At 42.7% G+C, this 16,985-nt stretch overlaps 1 long non-coding RNA gene across 1 annotated transcript in view; it reads left to right on the forward strand.

The window, feature by feature from the left end:
- Window positions 1–16,985, forward strand: part of LOC132532980 (uncharacterized) — a 113,633-nt gene that overhangs the window by 56,630 nt on the left and 40,018 nt on the right. The gene's annotated exons all lie outside the window — the stretch shown is intronic.

Here is a 16,985-nt window from a genome sequence, read left to right on the forward strand (position 1 = left end):
AGCATGGAACCCCAGTGAAAACCCTGATGACAGGAAAGGAAAAAAAAAAAGGAAGGGCAAGAGTTTTAAAATTTACTTCCTTTTAAAAAAAATGAGTGAGGGGTCCAGGAGGTTTTGCAGTGGTTTAAGTGTTGGACTCTCAAGCTATGAGGTCCCCAGTTTAATCCCCGGCAGCACATGTACCGGAATGATGTCTGGTTCTTTCTCTCTCTCCTCCTATCACTCTCATTAATAAATAAAAAAATATTTAAAAAATGAGTGAATGAGAGAAATAGAGAGATCTGAACACCCCTCTGCCATTTTACGAGATTCTGGGTATGGGACCCCGTGGCTTCACTATATATTCGAGGCATGTGATCCTCTGTTGAGTCACCTGCCCAGCCTGAATTGATTGCAATTTTATGAGAACAGCAATGACTTCCCTTCAGACTCTGCTCAGTCAGTACTTGTCTCTTTGTCCAGAATTGGGTCACACACTTCGCTGCCTAGAAGTCTGGGCAGGATGTCTGTCAGGTAGCATGAGCTGGAATATGGATTCAGTTAGTAAAGCAGAGGCTCTGTAAGAAAAGGAGGTCAGGGCACACATCCTTGATTCCAGAGTTAAAGCTGTGAGGTCCACGCTGTGGAACTGGCCTACCTGGTGCTTCCTGGTAAATGTGCATCAAGGTGAAAACTTTGTGCCAGGACGTCTAACTTAGCCTGGGGTCAGGATGCAGAGCAGTGCGGCACTGCAGTAAAACAGCATCTGTGTGTTGCCACCTGGGCCCTGGGCTTTGGTCCTGCTAAGAGTCACGTGGTGGGGACCAGTAAGCACACAGGAGTCTGGGAAGTATTAGTGCCAAGTGAGGCAGAATGAATCCACTAGTGGCTGTTGCTGCTTTTTGTCCAGCTGGGTCCAGTACTGAGAGAAAACACTACATGTAGTCTAAAGAAAATGTCCTGAGCATCAGGTTAAGCCTCACTGAACAGTTCCAGATTTGACGATTTTTCTCAGTTCAAAAAGACAGCCAACCAAGTGGGAAGCATACCAGGCACTCAGTAAATGACAACTGTGGTTATTACTGGTTAATAGATAATATTAACCAGAAGAGAACTCCCCCCTTTTCACTGATTAATAGTGGGCTACAGGTGGGTAAGATTACAGTGTGTAGCTCTATACCTCACCCACCACCAGAGTTCTGTGTCCTCACCCTCCCACCTCTCAGAGATAAACATTACAGTTCTCACAAGTCTTAGAAACAGTTTGCTTGCTTCTGGGGTTTCCCCCAAACACACCAAAAAAGGGAACTTTGTTGCATTGAAGGATGGAATTACAGTAGGGTAGCTAAGAAGAGTATAAAATGTTTGTGGTTATGAGTTAGGTTAAAAAATAATATGACTTTTTCATCAAAGTAGAGAGAACAGAAGTTGGAGAGAGATAAGATTCTTTTTTTTTTTTTTTTTCTAGTATGGGGAGCCCTTGTGGCACAAGTGCTGACGAGCAATCTACTCTAGGGCGCATTTTTTTTATATAGCAACAGAGAGGCAGAGAATGTGAGGAGACCACAGCACTGAAAATTCCTTCAGTGTAGTGGGGGCCAGGCTTGAACCTGGCTCGTGAGCTGCTCAAGTGAGCAACTTCACCAGTCCTGTAATACATTTAGAACAGAGAGGGGGCAAGAAGATGTGTTTTATGTGGGAGGTGAGAGAATGAGTGTTGTTTTCACCGGGCTGGCTTCATGGGCGGGTAACAGACGACCCGGGACTCATGGCTGGGTTGTACGCAATATCTCTTTATTCATGCAGGACGCAGCGCAATCTATACCAAGCTAAGCTAAACTACCTACTACAAACAATCTTGTCCTTATAAATATACTAGCCCAGTAGGGTGGGAACAGGATGCGACGCAGAGAGGGTGGAGAGAAAAGTGACTGGTGAAAATCAGGGTATGACAAGGAGAGGGGGTGGAGCAGGTGAGAATTCTACCACTAAACCACCAATGCCCTGGAGGGAAGGTGGTGCTTATTAACAGAGGTTATGTAAATAGAATACAGTGTTATGTAAATAGAATAGTGTTAAGCAGGGGGGATTAAACTAATGAAACAGAAGGGGTTTTTAAAAGCATACCAACAAATGAGAAGGCAAAAGGAGGAACATATTTTGGCAATAAGTGTTAGGATCAATAATCTCTGGCCATGTTTGATTTCACTTGCATGTTTGACTCCCCAGTAGGTAATGCTAAACCCGATCATTTGTTACTTGAGTCTTAATTTCAGAGCTGAAGTTATTGAGATGTTAAAATCATTTTATTTATTTATTTTTTGACATTTTTCCCTTTTGTTGCCCTTGTTTTATTGTTGTTGTAGTTATTATTGTTGTTGTTATTGCTGTTGTCATTGTTGGATAGGACAGAAAGAAATGGAGAGAGGAGGGGAAGACAGAGAGGGGGAGAGAAAGAGAGGCACCTGCAGACCTGCTTCACTGCCTGTGATGCGACTCCGCTGCAAGTGGGGAGCCGGGGGAACTGGGATCCTTACGCTGCTGGTCCTTGTGCTCCATGCCATGTGCACTTAACTTGCTGCGCTACCGCCCAACCCCCTTAAAGTCATTTTATAGAATGGAATTTAAAGCTATGAAGCCGAATGGGGTCATTGAGGAAATAAGTATAGTGCGATGAGAAGAGAATAAAGACGTGAATCCTGGTGACAAGGATAACACAGTGAGGAAGTAGGAAATCAGAGGGTGGGATTAGGGGCTAGGGACATGAAACAATGGTTTGTGCATACAAAGTGGTTTTGAGCAACCAAAGTGGAGAAAAAGCCCAAGAAGGAGAGGGAGATCAACTGTGGCACAGGAGTCTGAAAGTATGAGTAAGAAGGCCTAATGGTGGATCTTGGACTTGGCACTGTAGGATCATTGTGGGTGTTCAGAAGAGCACATTGATGTGCAGAGGATGTGGGTCTGATTGCCCAATGGTGATCCTTTGTCTTCTCCAAGGTTTTCTGTGGTGGGTCATGACATGATTTGCTTACTGTGGGAAGGAGTTTAGACTTCACCATCAGGTCAAGGGTCCTTTATCAGGGGAGTGATGTGGTCACATTTGCACTATAAAAAGATCACCCTGAATGTAAGATGGTAGAGAGGAGGTCAGCGTGCGTGCAGTGATTTAATGATGGTGGCCAGAGCCAGGTGACTTTGGAGTCAATAAAAGCAAAACCAAAAACTCCATGGTTCTATCAATAAATGCAGTGAAAACCTTTGGCAAAATCCAACATCCATTCATGATCAAAACACTACAAAAAATGGGAATAGATGGAAAATTCCTTATGATAGTGGAGTCCATATACAGCAAACCTACAGCCAACATCATACTCAGTGGGGAGAAGCTGAAAGCATTCCCTCTCAGATCAGGGACTAGATAGGGCTGCCCACTATCACCATTACTCTTCAACATAATATTGGGAGTTTTTGCCATAGCCATAGACTATTCTAGGCATGTAAGGCACGTCTAGTGATTAGTACAGTGCCAGGTATGCTTTAACTATTGAGAATCATAAAGAGAAGGTGCAAATACTTTTTTATGTGTTTTTATGTGGTATTGGGGAATGAACCAAGGATCTTGTACATATGCAGTACTTCTTAGCACTTGCCTAGACCCAGTTTTTTTGTTTGTTTTGTTTTTATTTGTGATTCATAGTAGGCTACAAGATTTTAAGATGACAGGGTATAGTTCCACACCTTATCAACCACCAAAGTTCCGTGTTCCTACCCTCCCATATCCAAGATGACCACCATAATTCTCACAAAGTCCTAGGAACAGTTTGTCCCCTCTCTTCCTCCCTCTCCCCTTCCCTCCCTCTATCCCTCCCTCCCTCTTCTTTTTCCAAGTTCATGTGTATCAGTTCTCTAGATTCCATATGAGTGAAACCATCCAGTCATTGACTTTCATCTCTTTACTTATTTTGCTAAGCATAATCATCTCCAGTCCCATCCATGTTGATTGCAGACTAGTATTCTGTGAGTATATAGCTTGTAGCTTCTCTAGCCAGTCATCGGCTGATGGGCATTTAGGTTGCTTCCACTCTTAGGTTACTGTGAATATTGCAGCAATGAACATAGTGTTTACATGTCCTTTGGCTAAATACACAAGAGTGGTATTGCTGGATCATAAGCTACTTCCATTTTTTGTTTGAAGACTCTACATAGAGTTTTTTTTTAATATTTATTTTATTTATTTATTCCCTTTTGTTGCCCTTGTTGTTTTATTGTTGTAGTTATTATTGTTGTTGTCGTTGTTGGATAGGACAGAGAGAAAAGGACAGAGGAGGGGAAGACAGAGAGGAGGAGAGAAAGATAGACACCTGCAGACCTGCTTCACCGCCTGTGAAGCGACTCCCCTGCAGGTGGGGAGCCGGGGTTCGAACCGGGATCCTTATGCCGGTCCTTGTGCTTTGTGCCACCTGCGCTTAACCTGCTGCGCTACAGCCCGGCTCCCTCTACATAGAGTTTTACAAAGGGGCCACACCAGGTTGTATTCTTCCCAGTAGTGCAGAAGAGTTTCTTTTCCTGTACAACCTCGCCAGCAGCTGTCAATTCCTATTTTGCTGGTGTAGACTATTCTCGTGGGTGTAAGATGGAATCTCAGTGTACTTTAATGTGCATTTCTCTAATGATAAGTCAAGTGGAACATTTCTTCATAAGTCTGAAGGTCAGGTATAGCCTTTGTTTAGAAAACTATCTATTTAGTTCCTTGGCCCATTTTTTATTTTTATTTTTTTTTCTCTTGTTGAGCAGTACCTGTTCTTTGTAGATGTTTGATAATTTCTTGTTGGATGCGTGATGTGCAAATTTCTTCTGTTTACTGGATTGCCTGGTTATCCTTGGTGAGTTTGCTTTTGAGTTGCAGAAGCCTTTTAGCTTAATTGTGGTCCCACTTATTTGTTGTTTTCATTTCCTATGCCCATGTGGTTGAGCTTCAAATACAACTGTGATGTGAAGATCCTGCTGTTTCACTCATGCTTTCTTCTATATATTTTAGAGTTCCTCTGGTCTGGTCTAGTATCCATGTCTTTGATCCATTTTGATTTTATATTGGCATATGCTGTTCAATGGTGTAGATCCAGTTTTAAAGATTCTATAGATTTAGAGAGGGAAGTAGGAGAAAGAGAGGGAAACACACCACAGCCCTGTTAAATCGCCCGTGGTACTGCCATGTGGGGGTGCTGTGCCTCAGGCACAGTGAGTTGTGTGTTCTACCCGTTGAGCTATCTCCAATCCACCAGCAGATTTTTTTTAACTCCTTGCTAAGGCTTCTTTCCTTGGTGACTGACACCTCCCTAACAGCATAGGTTGGCTTAGCCCTCCCCACTCTGAGGAAGGCACCATCAACCATCTGCCAGAATCCTCCATTCAGGCAATTCTCTCTCTCTTTTTTTTTTGGCCAGGAAGATGACATGATTCATATATTTAATAATAGGTATCATCTAAGCTATATATTATTATTTTTATCATTAGTAAGGATCACATATCTAAAATCACTTTTGCTAAAAGAATTCACTAGGGAAAAGGTGGATATGACTCGCTGTCCCTATGATTGACATGCCGTGATAGTTCAGTTTAATAGGACAAGAGCCGTATCTGCAGATTGATTTGCATATATCATGCCATCAATTCTCCCACACAAATTGGGCACTTACGTACACAGTTACCCACTTAGTGGATGCCATTTCCTAATTGCGGGGGCAAATGTGATAATTGAGCCCTCAAATGCCTGAACACTCACAATTGGCTTCCTTTTAGAAAAGGTGTTGCTTTTGAGTTTTGTGGTAAAATTGAAAGCCTCTGACTGTAAGGATTCCTCTCCTAAGAGGATGATGGTGTCATTTCAGCCTAGGTTGTACGTGGTAGTTAAGAAAGTTAAGTTGTATTAGATCTGGAATTCCGTTGAATCACTAGACAACACAGTGAAATTCCCTGCTTTGGGATGAGCTTGAAGAAATGTTGGCAGCTATATCTCCCTTCTTTGGTGACCTCTGGGTGGAGGTAATATCCTCTAATTTCTCTTTCTCTAATACCTGCTTCCCTCTTGCCTTCTTCTCTTTGGTCTTTCACATCTGGCATCCCTAGATAAATACAGGGAGGTCTCTTGTTCCTCTTTCGTATGCAAGATCAGAATTTAGTATTGAATTTGCAAGTTTGAACTTGGTGTAGATCTCAGTTTAATTGTAAAGTTATTTAATGAGGATACCATTCCTTTCTACATTCCTTCCTGCCACTTTTTCTCCTCTCCCTTTCCTCCTTCCTTCATGCCTCTTGTTTATCAAAAGAACCCTGATAAGATTGAGCACAAAAGCTAACAGATACTACACACATAGGAGAAGTCTCTGAGTATCACTGCCAGGTAAATTTAAATCAAAATCACAGGGAAATAACAAACACCCTCTAGAACGACCAAGAACCCCAAATATTGTTGGCATGAGTGTAATAAGGTACCACAGTGGGGCAGTTTCTTTAAAAAGTTACACTTAACACCTACACTATGATCTGGCAACTTCATTTCTAGATTTTCCCCCAAATAAACGAAAATACATGTCCCCTCAAAAGGGCATTTTTTTCCTTGGGGAATTAATGGTTTACAATCGACAGTAAAATACAATAGTTTGGGGGTCAGGCAGTAGCTCAGTGGGTTAAGCACACATGATGACAGATAGAAAGGTGAACAAAGCCTAGAGCTAGTTCTGCCTTCATTTAGACGAGTTAGAATGATGGTAACATGTCTAAGTAAGACCCTCAAACTTTCATGGCAAATCCTAGTTAGAAAAATCTAGCAATACGTAAACTAGTAAGGTAACGCTGGGCAGGATCTCACTTTGGTTCATCAGAAAAGGCTTTACTGGTAAAATGAAGGGAAGAATGAAGCCTGGCTCCTCCAGTCTTCCCGCCACGCTAGGGTCTACTGAGGTTCAAACTCTCAGGTTCATTTTGGTAAACCATGGCTGTATCAAAGAGCCAGCCCTTTTTATGCTGAACAGAAATAAGACACCTCTCTAGGTCTATGTGCTTGTCAGAGGCAGCGGGATTATAGCAACGGGTAGGGGGATGAATAAAGGACTCACCTTTGAGGGAAGTTGAAGGTGATCTGAAGACGGTTAGGATCATGCTATGGGTGAAGGGACATGCAGTTCAGCAGAGAGTTTGAAGGCACTCATGAAAGCAGTAGCGGATGAGGTGGAGATACAATAACAAGATGTAAGGAGCCATAAAATAGTATCCTGAAAAGAAGAAAGGAGAGGAACTGATGCTTTGTAAAGTATGAAAGGTCAGTTTTGTCCTGAAGTCCCCATGTCCAAACTAGAATCACTATCCTTTTTTTGTCCCCTTTTCTACCACAATGCTTTGAAGTGTGTACCAGTCACGGGAATATGGTGGTGGATGCAGTGTGGCACTGTGCCCTGTAACCTTACAGTCTTGTAATCCACTATTAACCACAAATAAAAATGGAAAAAAAAAGATATTAGTAACTGATATTCACTGAAAAACTTATTGACTCCACTCACTACAAAATGATGTCTCATCATGAAAAACAAAGGTTGTGGTCCAGGAGATGGCACAGTGATAAAGCTTTGAACAAGCATGAGGTCCCAAGTTCGATCCCCAGCAGCACATTTACCAGAGTTACGTCTGGTTCTTTCTCTCTCCTCCTGTCTTTCTCATAAATAAATAAAATCTTAAAGAAAAATAAAAAGAAAAAGAAAACAAAGGTCTTTGTAAATGGAGAGCTGTCCATGAAATCACACAGGCATCCATCTTGTAATTCTGCCTCCTAAGTGGGCCTCAGAATCATCCTCTCTGTTCTTTTGGCTGCTGGGGAGAAACTGCGGGAGATCTCCTCACCCATTGTGGCAATCACTTCAATTAACACTTCAATTGGTGAGAATAAGTCACATGACATATAGCTGCAAGGAATGCTGGCCTTTGTAGTCCTGGATGGACAGGTACTTGCTAACAGTACTTCTGCACTCTGCAAGGGACAAGACCTTTTTTGGCGGTCACTTAGCTAGCATCTTTCACTGAGCATCACCCTCTCCACTCCGTCTCCTATTCCCACAGAGCTCACTTTATTGTGCTGTATCCAATGGCTTGTGTGCCTAGAAGAAACTTTGCCAACTGCAATGAAAGTGCTGAGTTCTCCAGCCAGACAGGCTCACCAGAGGGACCCTGGGTTCATAAATCACAATGCAGAGGCAATTAATCAACAAGGAGGAAGGACTGTCAGAGCCCAGCTCATAAAACAGATGTTCTTAACCAGCCACCCTCTCTGAAATAATAAAGTACATCACCCCAAAAGTAATTCACTTATCCCTCTTCTTCCCCTACCTTCTGGGGGAAAAAGCTAGTTTTTCCTGTTTACCTATGTTCCATTTTAAGCTTACAGAAGAGCTGTTGTTTCCTGCTTTCACACCCAGAAGGCATGGGCATTCATTTTTTCCCAAGTGCATGACAAATAGAATGAAGCCGCAGCCAGGACCGCAGGTAGGATGCGTTTCGTGATGCATGCTGCTGTGCCGTCCTTATCACCAAGCCCCACTCAGGGTAAATAAGCCTTATTTCCACCATCACCATTTGTTCTTGTTAGGGAGCCGCTGGGATGGCATGAAATATTAAATGACAAGGGTTAATTCTGTTCTCGGCAAAGAGCTCCTGTCTAATTTCCCATAAGATTGGATGATAGGTCAGTGTGTCAGGAGTGAAATACTATCCTGTACCGGCCTTCCCCAGGAAGGCTGTGTACCGTGGCTGTGCTGATGAGTCTGGGTTTTGTGGGGGTGGGGGGGAGGACACAGAAGATTCCAGCTGTCACCAGGAGGAATGGGGGTTGGGGGGGGAGCATGGATGTTCCCAGGCTGTGCAGCAGTGACCCTGGGAATGTGCTTCAAGGGACCAGTGCTTTGTCACTTTCTGCTGGCTCCCTAGTGGCTCATGGGGATGTCTGGGGATTCCACATTTCTGGATAGTGTTCTAATTTGCATCCTTTCCTCTCTCTGTCCACATACAGAGCAAACTGAAAGGGTTGTTGCTTTAAATCACCTTGTTGCTTTATTAATGTTAAAGGATCATTCTCAAACCATAGTCACTTACTACAATGCATTATGCAATGCATTAGTAATGAATGGAAGCACTTTACTTAAAGATCTGCCTCTGCATCAGGGGGACATGGGGGAAAGAGTTATTGTTTATTTATGAGATCTGGGAAGGCAGTCAGAGAGAGCAAACCCTACGTATCCTGCTATTCTGAAAACATTCTGAAACATTGATTATATGTTTGCCATGAAATCCATGCTCCTGTGCCTCTGTGTTCCTGATATATTATTCATCTTTCTGAAGAATAAAACCCTGGAACCCTGCTTTAGACAGAAGAGCGGAGAGCTTCAGATCCAGGCAGGAATTTGCCAGCTCAGGTTTGCCTGGGCAGGAACTGGGTGTTCTTTCTCTCGCTGTGGTAGAGGTGCCCAGGAAGCGCCTTCAGGATGAGCTGGGCACACCACGGGAGGCCACTAAAGGTCTATTTCTCAGAGAGTGAAAATGAACACACATTCCCTGAGTGTCTGGTTTTAGAGCTGATCGGACCGAGGTGCTGATAGAACACATAAAAATTTAAAGGCATTGTGACCTGGCATTCTAGGGACGTCTTCTTTTCACCCTAACAGTCCCTTAACAACTGATTTCTGGAGTGAAATGCTTTCGTGTGGTTTGGCTAAGGTTCTGTGGGGAGCTATTATTTTAAAATTGGCTTGGTAAAGTGGGCTGAGATGTCCATATCTCCTAACTTCCGAAACTTTGTTGACTTCTAAACCCAGAAGCCCTACTCTAGCAATCAGAGGAATTAGTGAACTATCTTAGGATGTGTCTCAGGTAGAAAGACAAGAGCTTAAGGGGACCCGACCTGCTGCTCTCTGGGGCTTAACTGCTGGAATGGACTAGGCAGAGGAAACTTGTCTGCCATGACCCAAACATGTCCTGGAACAACTAGAATCAGGAGGGTAAGGAAGGAAGGATTGAATACAAAGGTTTCCTGAATTCTGTTTTTGCTGAACCTAGTCTGCTGGACATACAGAAGTAAAATATAAGGCCATACAGAAGTAAAAATATTATCAGTCCGGAGTTGGTGTATTGCACCAAAGCAAAAGACTCTGGGGTGGGTGGGGGCAGAATACAGGTCCAAAAAGGATGACAGAGGACCTAGTGGGGATTGTATTGTTATGTGGAAAATTGGGAAATGTTATGCATGTACAAACTATTGTATTTACTGTTGAATGTAAAACATTAATTCCCCGATAAAGAAATAAAAAAAAAAGACTCTGGGGTTGAGGAGGAGGGTTCAGGTCCTGGAACATGATGACAGAGGAGGATTTAGAGGGGGCTGAATTCTTATGTGGAAAACTGAGAAATGTTACACATGTACAAACTACTGCAGTTTACTGTTGACTGTAAATCTTTAATTCCCTCCAATAAAGAAAAAAATATCACCAGTCCCCGCTTTTAAAATGCTCACGGACTTGTAGTAGAGGTGGACTTATAACCAAGTAAGTTCCAATACTACAACAAAATAGTGCTGAGAATATTAATGACTATTGGAAATGAACGTGAGGGGGTGGGGAAGACTCAAGGATGACTTCCTGCTTTGCGTATGAGGTGGCAGCTCCAGAATGAAGGGGTGGAGTCAAAAGCAGGTGGCATATTTGATGTCAGTGTCTACCAGCTCAAGGTATTTGGTTGAAATCAAAACCAGTTTTTCTTGATTTTTTAAAAAAAAAAATGTTGCCAAATGGACAACATACTTTATGCTACACCTGAGGAAGATGGGTCAATATTGGGGCAGCTTGGAATGTTCCTACTCATGACCACAGAATGTGAGCTCAGATCTACAGGGATGCAGAGGTCACATAGGCTCCTAAACTGAATATGGGCCCCAGATCACATCAAATCGACGGGGTTTACAGTCAACAATATTTATACACCTTTCCCATATTTGGGAGCTTCTCTCTTCCCTGATTCAACTTTCTGGTCTGTTTTCCAGCCATGATATTATCTCCTCAGACAGTAACTTGGATCCACCTGCATATCATATTTTAGGCTCAGGGAAAAAAAAAAACAAGAAAAAAAAACCTAGTATAGTCACAGTTCCTTTGGAATATAACTAAAATATGCCTACTAGCTATCTACAAAATGGAGGACCCCCCCAACTCTTCATCTGCATTATTCCAGCCTTTAGGCTCATGATCAACAATTTGTTTGGCTTTGTGTGTTAACTCTCTTTTCAACCACCAGGTTCCAGGTGCTAGCATGATGCCAACCAGACTTCCCTGAGCTGACAACCCCACCAATGTGTCCTGGAGCTCTACTTCCCCTGAGCCCCGCCCCACTAGGGAAAGAGAGAGGCAGGCTGAGAGTATGGATTGACCTGTCAATGCCCATGTTCAGTGGGGAAGCAATTACAGAAGCCAGACCTTCCACCGTCTGCATCCCACAATGACCTTGGGTCCATACTCCCAGAGAGTTAAAGAATAGGAAAGCTATCAGGGGAGGGGATCAGATATGGAGATCTGGTGGTGGGAATTGTATAGAGTTGAACCCCTCTTATCCTATGGTTTTGTCAGTGTCTCCTTTTTATAAATAAAAAAATGAATAAAATATAATAGAATATATAATTTTTAGTCAAAAAACAAGAAAATGTTGCCAAAATATTTCTAACATGAAATTGATGCCCTTAGCCATCTTGTGTAAACTGTTTGGCAATATTAATACATGTCATTTCTCCTTGCCCATTACACAATAGTTCTTCATCCTGTACCCTACATCCTGCACCTGTTTCTGTTGTTACTTGATCTAAGTACTGATATAAGAAGATTCATGCCTTGCTTTTTTTGTGACTGGCTCATTTCACTTAGCATAATACCCTCGTGGTTCTTCCATGGTGTAGCATGCACTGGAGTTCCACCCCCTTCTTTGTATGGTGGTGCGAGGAATTGAACCAAGGACCTCTGGTGCCTCTGACATGAAGTCTGTTGAACTGCTGGTGATCCTGTCTTGCTAGCTCTGCTTTTCCTTCCTGTTAAAGTTCAAATGTTCTGTTGTAAGTACATGCTACGTTCTGTCTGTTCAGGCCTTGATGGACACTTGGGTGATTTCCATGTTTTCACTGTCGTAGATATGGCTGTGCTACTATGAATGTGGTGAACAAACAGTCTGTTTGAGATTTTGCTCTCAGTTCCCTTTGAGTGTCATGTTCTGAAGTAGAATTGCTAGATGATAAGGTACTTCGCCTTTGAGATTTGAGGATCCATCATTACTGTTTTCCACAGTACCAAAAACGGAGTGTAAACATGTCACTTTCTCCACATCTTTATCTCCTCTTGGTGGGTGTGGGCTAAGTCTTGTTTTTTCATTCCTCCTTTCACTGTATTCTCTTAGGAGACCTTCCATTTGGGGTTTTTGAGAAGCTGCCTGTCTTCCCCTTTCAGCACACCCGTGCCACCAGATTGAATCTCAGCTTTTCCTCCCCTTAGATAACACCGAACTTTTGACTCACTAGTAGAATGCAGGACATGCAAGCCTAAAGCTCCAGGTTCATACCCCAGCACCACATGTGCTGAAGTGCTGCCATGTCTGTCTGTCTATCTCTGATGTAATACTTTTTCATGACTTAAATAACAAAGTAAATATTTATGCAACAATAGTGTGCTTCTAGGGGCCAGGGAGTTAACTCTGCTAGAGTTCATGCCTTGCCCAAGCAGGGTTCTGGGATCATTCCCTGGTATTACATAAAGTGTCTGATTGGTGCTCTGGTTTCTCTCTTTCTCACAATTCCATATATGTGTATATGCACGCCGGCGCGCACGCGCGCGCACACACATACACACACATGGATATAATAGTGGGATATTTTTAAGATTCATTAAAAATAATCAGTTCTCAGCTGTTGTAGTTTTAAGGGTGTTCTCTGGATCTGAGATTTTAGGTGGTTCCTATTGTCTGTATATCCTGTACGTCACCACTGAATCGCTCCCTGGTGGTTCTGATGTCCTGCTTTACACTGGCCACATGCTGATTATATGACAGTGATTTTAGTCTGCGTCATGATAACAAAAACTGTGTGGTTTGATGTGCAGCATACTGTGTGACACCATAGACATAGGTGTCTTAGCCAACAAATATCTTCCTCCAGTTCAGTGTGCTGGCAGATTCACTGTCTGGTGATGGCCCACTTCCTAGTTCATTGTGACTTCTGGCTGAGTGAGTGCTGGGTTTCTCATCCCCTTCTAAGGCTGCCAGTCACACCACGTGGTCCATGACCTTGTCTAAGTCTGATTACCTCCCAGAGGTGTCCCCTCCAGCCACCATCACATTTAGGAGTAGACTTCAGCACATGAATTCTGGGAATGGCACACAAACACCCCGCTCATAACTGACGGTTTCATTGCCCTGACGTCATCTCTTCTTTCTCTGAGCCTTCTACCAGAGCAAGTGTGACTCCTGATTGTGTCCGCAGTAAACACAGTTGACCTGTGGCTTTGCCTCACCTTGTGGTCAGGAGTTTTCATACAGGATAATTTATAGTTGGTTGTAAGATGGGGAGATTTGGTTGCAGTTGAAGAGGCTGTGACAGGAACAATTCACCTGAACTCCGGGTCAGAAGCATGTGGAGAAAGAGAAAAATCAGCCTTGTGCTGGTAGTGATTCCTCTTGTGAGACACGTGCGAAGTCTGTAATGACGCGATACAGCAGGCACTGTCCAGTTCCCCAGAAAGAGGAGAAAGTCTTCACAGTGCCGAGATTTTCATTTACTTCCAGGTAAGGGGGAACGATACAGGTTCACTTCGTGAGTTTTTGCCTTCTCACCTCATAGAGGATTGTGCTCAGAATACAAATCAGGAAGTCTGAACAGTTCCCATTTTTAATGTAATTCTAGGGGGAGATGTTACAGCGATCTGTCAGAAATACCCTGAACATTGAACAAAGGTATAAGTGCTGTGTTTCTCTGCGTGGCCGAGCAGCTTACCTCTGGAAATTGGTTGGGTGGCTCCATGACATGATTTTCATTACCTGTGTACTCCAACAGTAGTACTTACTCCAATGCTATCTCACACCAAAAATCCCTATGATCTTGAGTAGTGAGGGGAAGGTCATGGTTTGGTCTCTAGTAGTCTTTCTTCCTTTTTCTTTTTGATAAGAAGTGCCCAGTGGTAACTGCAGTAACGCAAGGGTTGTTGGATGGGTAATAACCATTAATTTTCCTTTATCTTTTTCTAATTGACTTGGGCTTTTATGCAAGCAAGTTGTAAACCTATGTCCAGGCTAGAATCTGTATTAGGCCTCAGTTTCCTGACTCCTGCAGTAAGTTCCCTTGTGTCCTTTTCCTGTCTCCTTCACCAGAAGTTAGCCCTCTCCTGGGGACAGTCACTACAGGCTGGTTGACACCTGAACTTTATATACATAGCGTGGAGGGCAAGCACTTTGTCTCAGGCTTCTGTTATTGCTCAGCAGAGTCCCTTCAAAATCATCTACTTTGTTGCCTGTGTCAGTAATTGATCTTTTTTTTTTTGCTACTGAATGGTATTCCAATTGTTCACTTGCTTATTTTTTTAAATATTTATTTATTACTTTTTGTTGCCCTTGTTGCTTTATTGTTGTTGTAGTTATTATTGTTGTTGTTGTTGATGGATAGGACAGAGAGAAATGGAGAGAGGAGGGGAAGACAGAGAGGGGGAGAGAAAGACAGACACCTGCAGACCTGCTTCACCGCCTGTGAAGCCACACTGCTGTAGGTGGGGAGCCGGGGACTCGAACCGAGATCCTTATGCCAGTCCTTGCACTTTGCATCATGTATGTTTAACCCACTGTGCTACTGCCCGACTCCCTCATTTGCTTATTTTTACTTGCACACCCTGAATGCTACCAGTATGCCATCTTACCTGCTGTATATTCACTGTATATTCTAATATCCTCTGAATCCAGAGGAACCCTGGTTTAGATCCAGGATCTGCCCTTTAGTAGACTTGTAATCTTGACAGTAATTTAATCTAGCTCATTTCTTCTTTCACTTATAAAATGGGCAAATAACTACCCTTTGCAGTGTGTGAAGCCTGGGGATATAAATACTAGGTCCCTATAGTAAGTACTCTGATATATGGTAACTACTTTTACCGTTGTCAACATATTATCGTCTGGCCCAGTTACTTCAAGGCAGTGCTTTTCCAAGTTGTGCATTCTGGTGGTCCTGAATGCTTATGTCAGCTACCACACAGGCACAGCTTCATCAAGTACTGAATCACACTGTGAAATTTTACTTCTGTTCCAGTTCTCTTTAATCCCAAGGGTATCAAATGAGTGTGACGTTACCCTGACTTACCTCTCAGTCAGTACTTGCTCAATATTCCTTTCTGGTAAAGAGAACAGGACCCAGGCGTATAGCCTTGAACAGCTAGCTGACCTAGACATGTTGCTTTGTCGCCACTGATTTTGAAATTCTTATTGTTAATGGAATCAATGACAATTGATACCAGCAGTATTTGTGGTGGTGATTCATTATTTTAGGAAAGTGTTTAAAACTTGAAAGTGAGCTTTCTTCCAACTTCTTTTTAGGTTGACTTCATTTATTTTATGAGAGAGGGGAAGAGAGAGGTGAGAGCACCATTCTGGTGTATATGGTGCTGGGGATCAAACTCTGGACCTCACATGTACAAGGCTTGCGCTTTTCGTGCTGAGCCATTTTTTTTCCTGGACATTAAAAATCAAGTTTTCTGAAAGAAAAAGGAATATTAAGAAAGTATCATGAGAAGAGGAACTCAGATGTGACAAAAATGATGGGGATAGTTTATATAACTGATGTTTGGAAAACTGCTTTATAAGAGAGATTTTGCAGACTCTTAAAACCCTTATTTTTAAATTAATTTTTAAAATTATCTTTATTTATTTATTGTATAGAGACAGCCAGAAATTGAGAGGAAGGGGGAGATAGGGAGAGAGACAGAGAGACACCTGCAGCACTACTACACCACTTGTGAAGCTTTCCCCCTACAGGTGGGGACTGGGGACTCAAACCCAGGCCCTTATACCTTGTAACATGTGTGATCAACCAGATGTGCCACCACCTGCCCCTAAAATCTTTCTTTTCAAGTGACAGAATTAAGATGGCTGTGTAATATTAACTGATCACTCATATGCCAGGATTTGATACCAACATCTAAGTTACTCTGGTATAGCCTTAATTTAGTGACACATTAAACCTCAGATTCCTGGCTTCTCTGCTTTTTTTTTTTTTATTAGTGATTTACAAAATTACAAGGTAACAGGGGTACAACTCCACACTGCTCTCACCACCAGAGTTCTGTATCTCTAATCCCTCCACTTTAAGCTGCAGCAGTTCTCCCAATGTTGCAGATAAGGGTCAACTATTATTTCTACAACCATCTGTCTATAGTTGTATATATTTGGCCTTTTTTTTTAAGGTCCCATCTTCTTTTCCTTTTCAAATCACACATACACTTATTATTACATCTAAATGCCCCTCCTTTTTTTACTTCTCTCTCTCTGGTTTTTGGTGGAGTTGGAGTTCAGAGCCTTCTGGTCATCTTTGCCCTATGAATTCTCCCACACTGGAAATATGGACAAAATTATTTTTGTGGTGTAGAAAGTGGGAGTTCTGGCTTCTGTAACTGCTTCTCTGCTGGACATGGGTGTTGGCAGGTCATTCCATTACCCCCAGCCTGTTTCTGTCTTTCCCTAGTGGGGCAGAGTTCTGGGGTGAGGTTCCAAGACATATTGGTGAGGTTGTCTGCCCAGGGAAGTCAGGACAGAATTATGATAGCATCTGCAGCCTGGTGGCTGAAAGGCAGCAAGATACACAGCAGGACAAAATGATTAATGGACAGGAAACAAAAAGTAGGAATAGAGCAGATGAGAACAGGGATTTTAGGGTGGAAAGAAGCTAGGAAGTCAGTCCATTC

Source organism: Erinaceus europaeus, chromosome 15, assembly GCF_950295315.1.
Source record: "Erinaceus europaeus chromosome 15, mEriEur2.1, whole genome shotgun sequence".
Lineage (NCBI taxonomy): Eukaryota > Metazoa > Chordata > Mammalia > Eulipotyphla > Erinaceidae > Erinaceus > Erinaceus europaeus.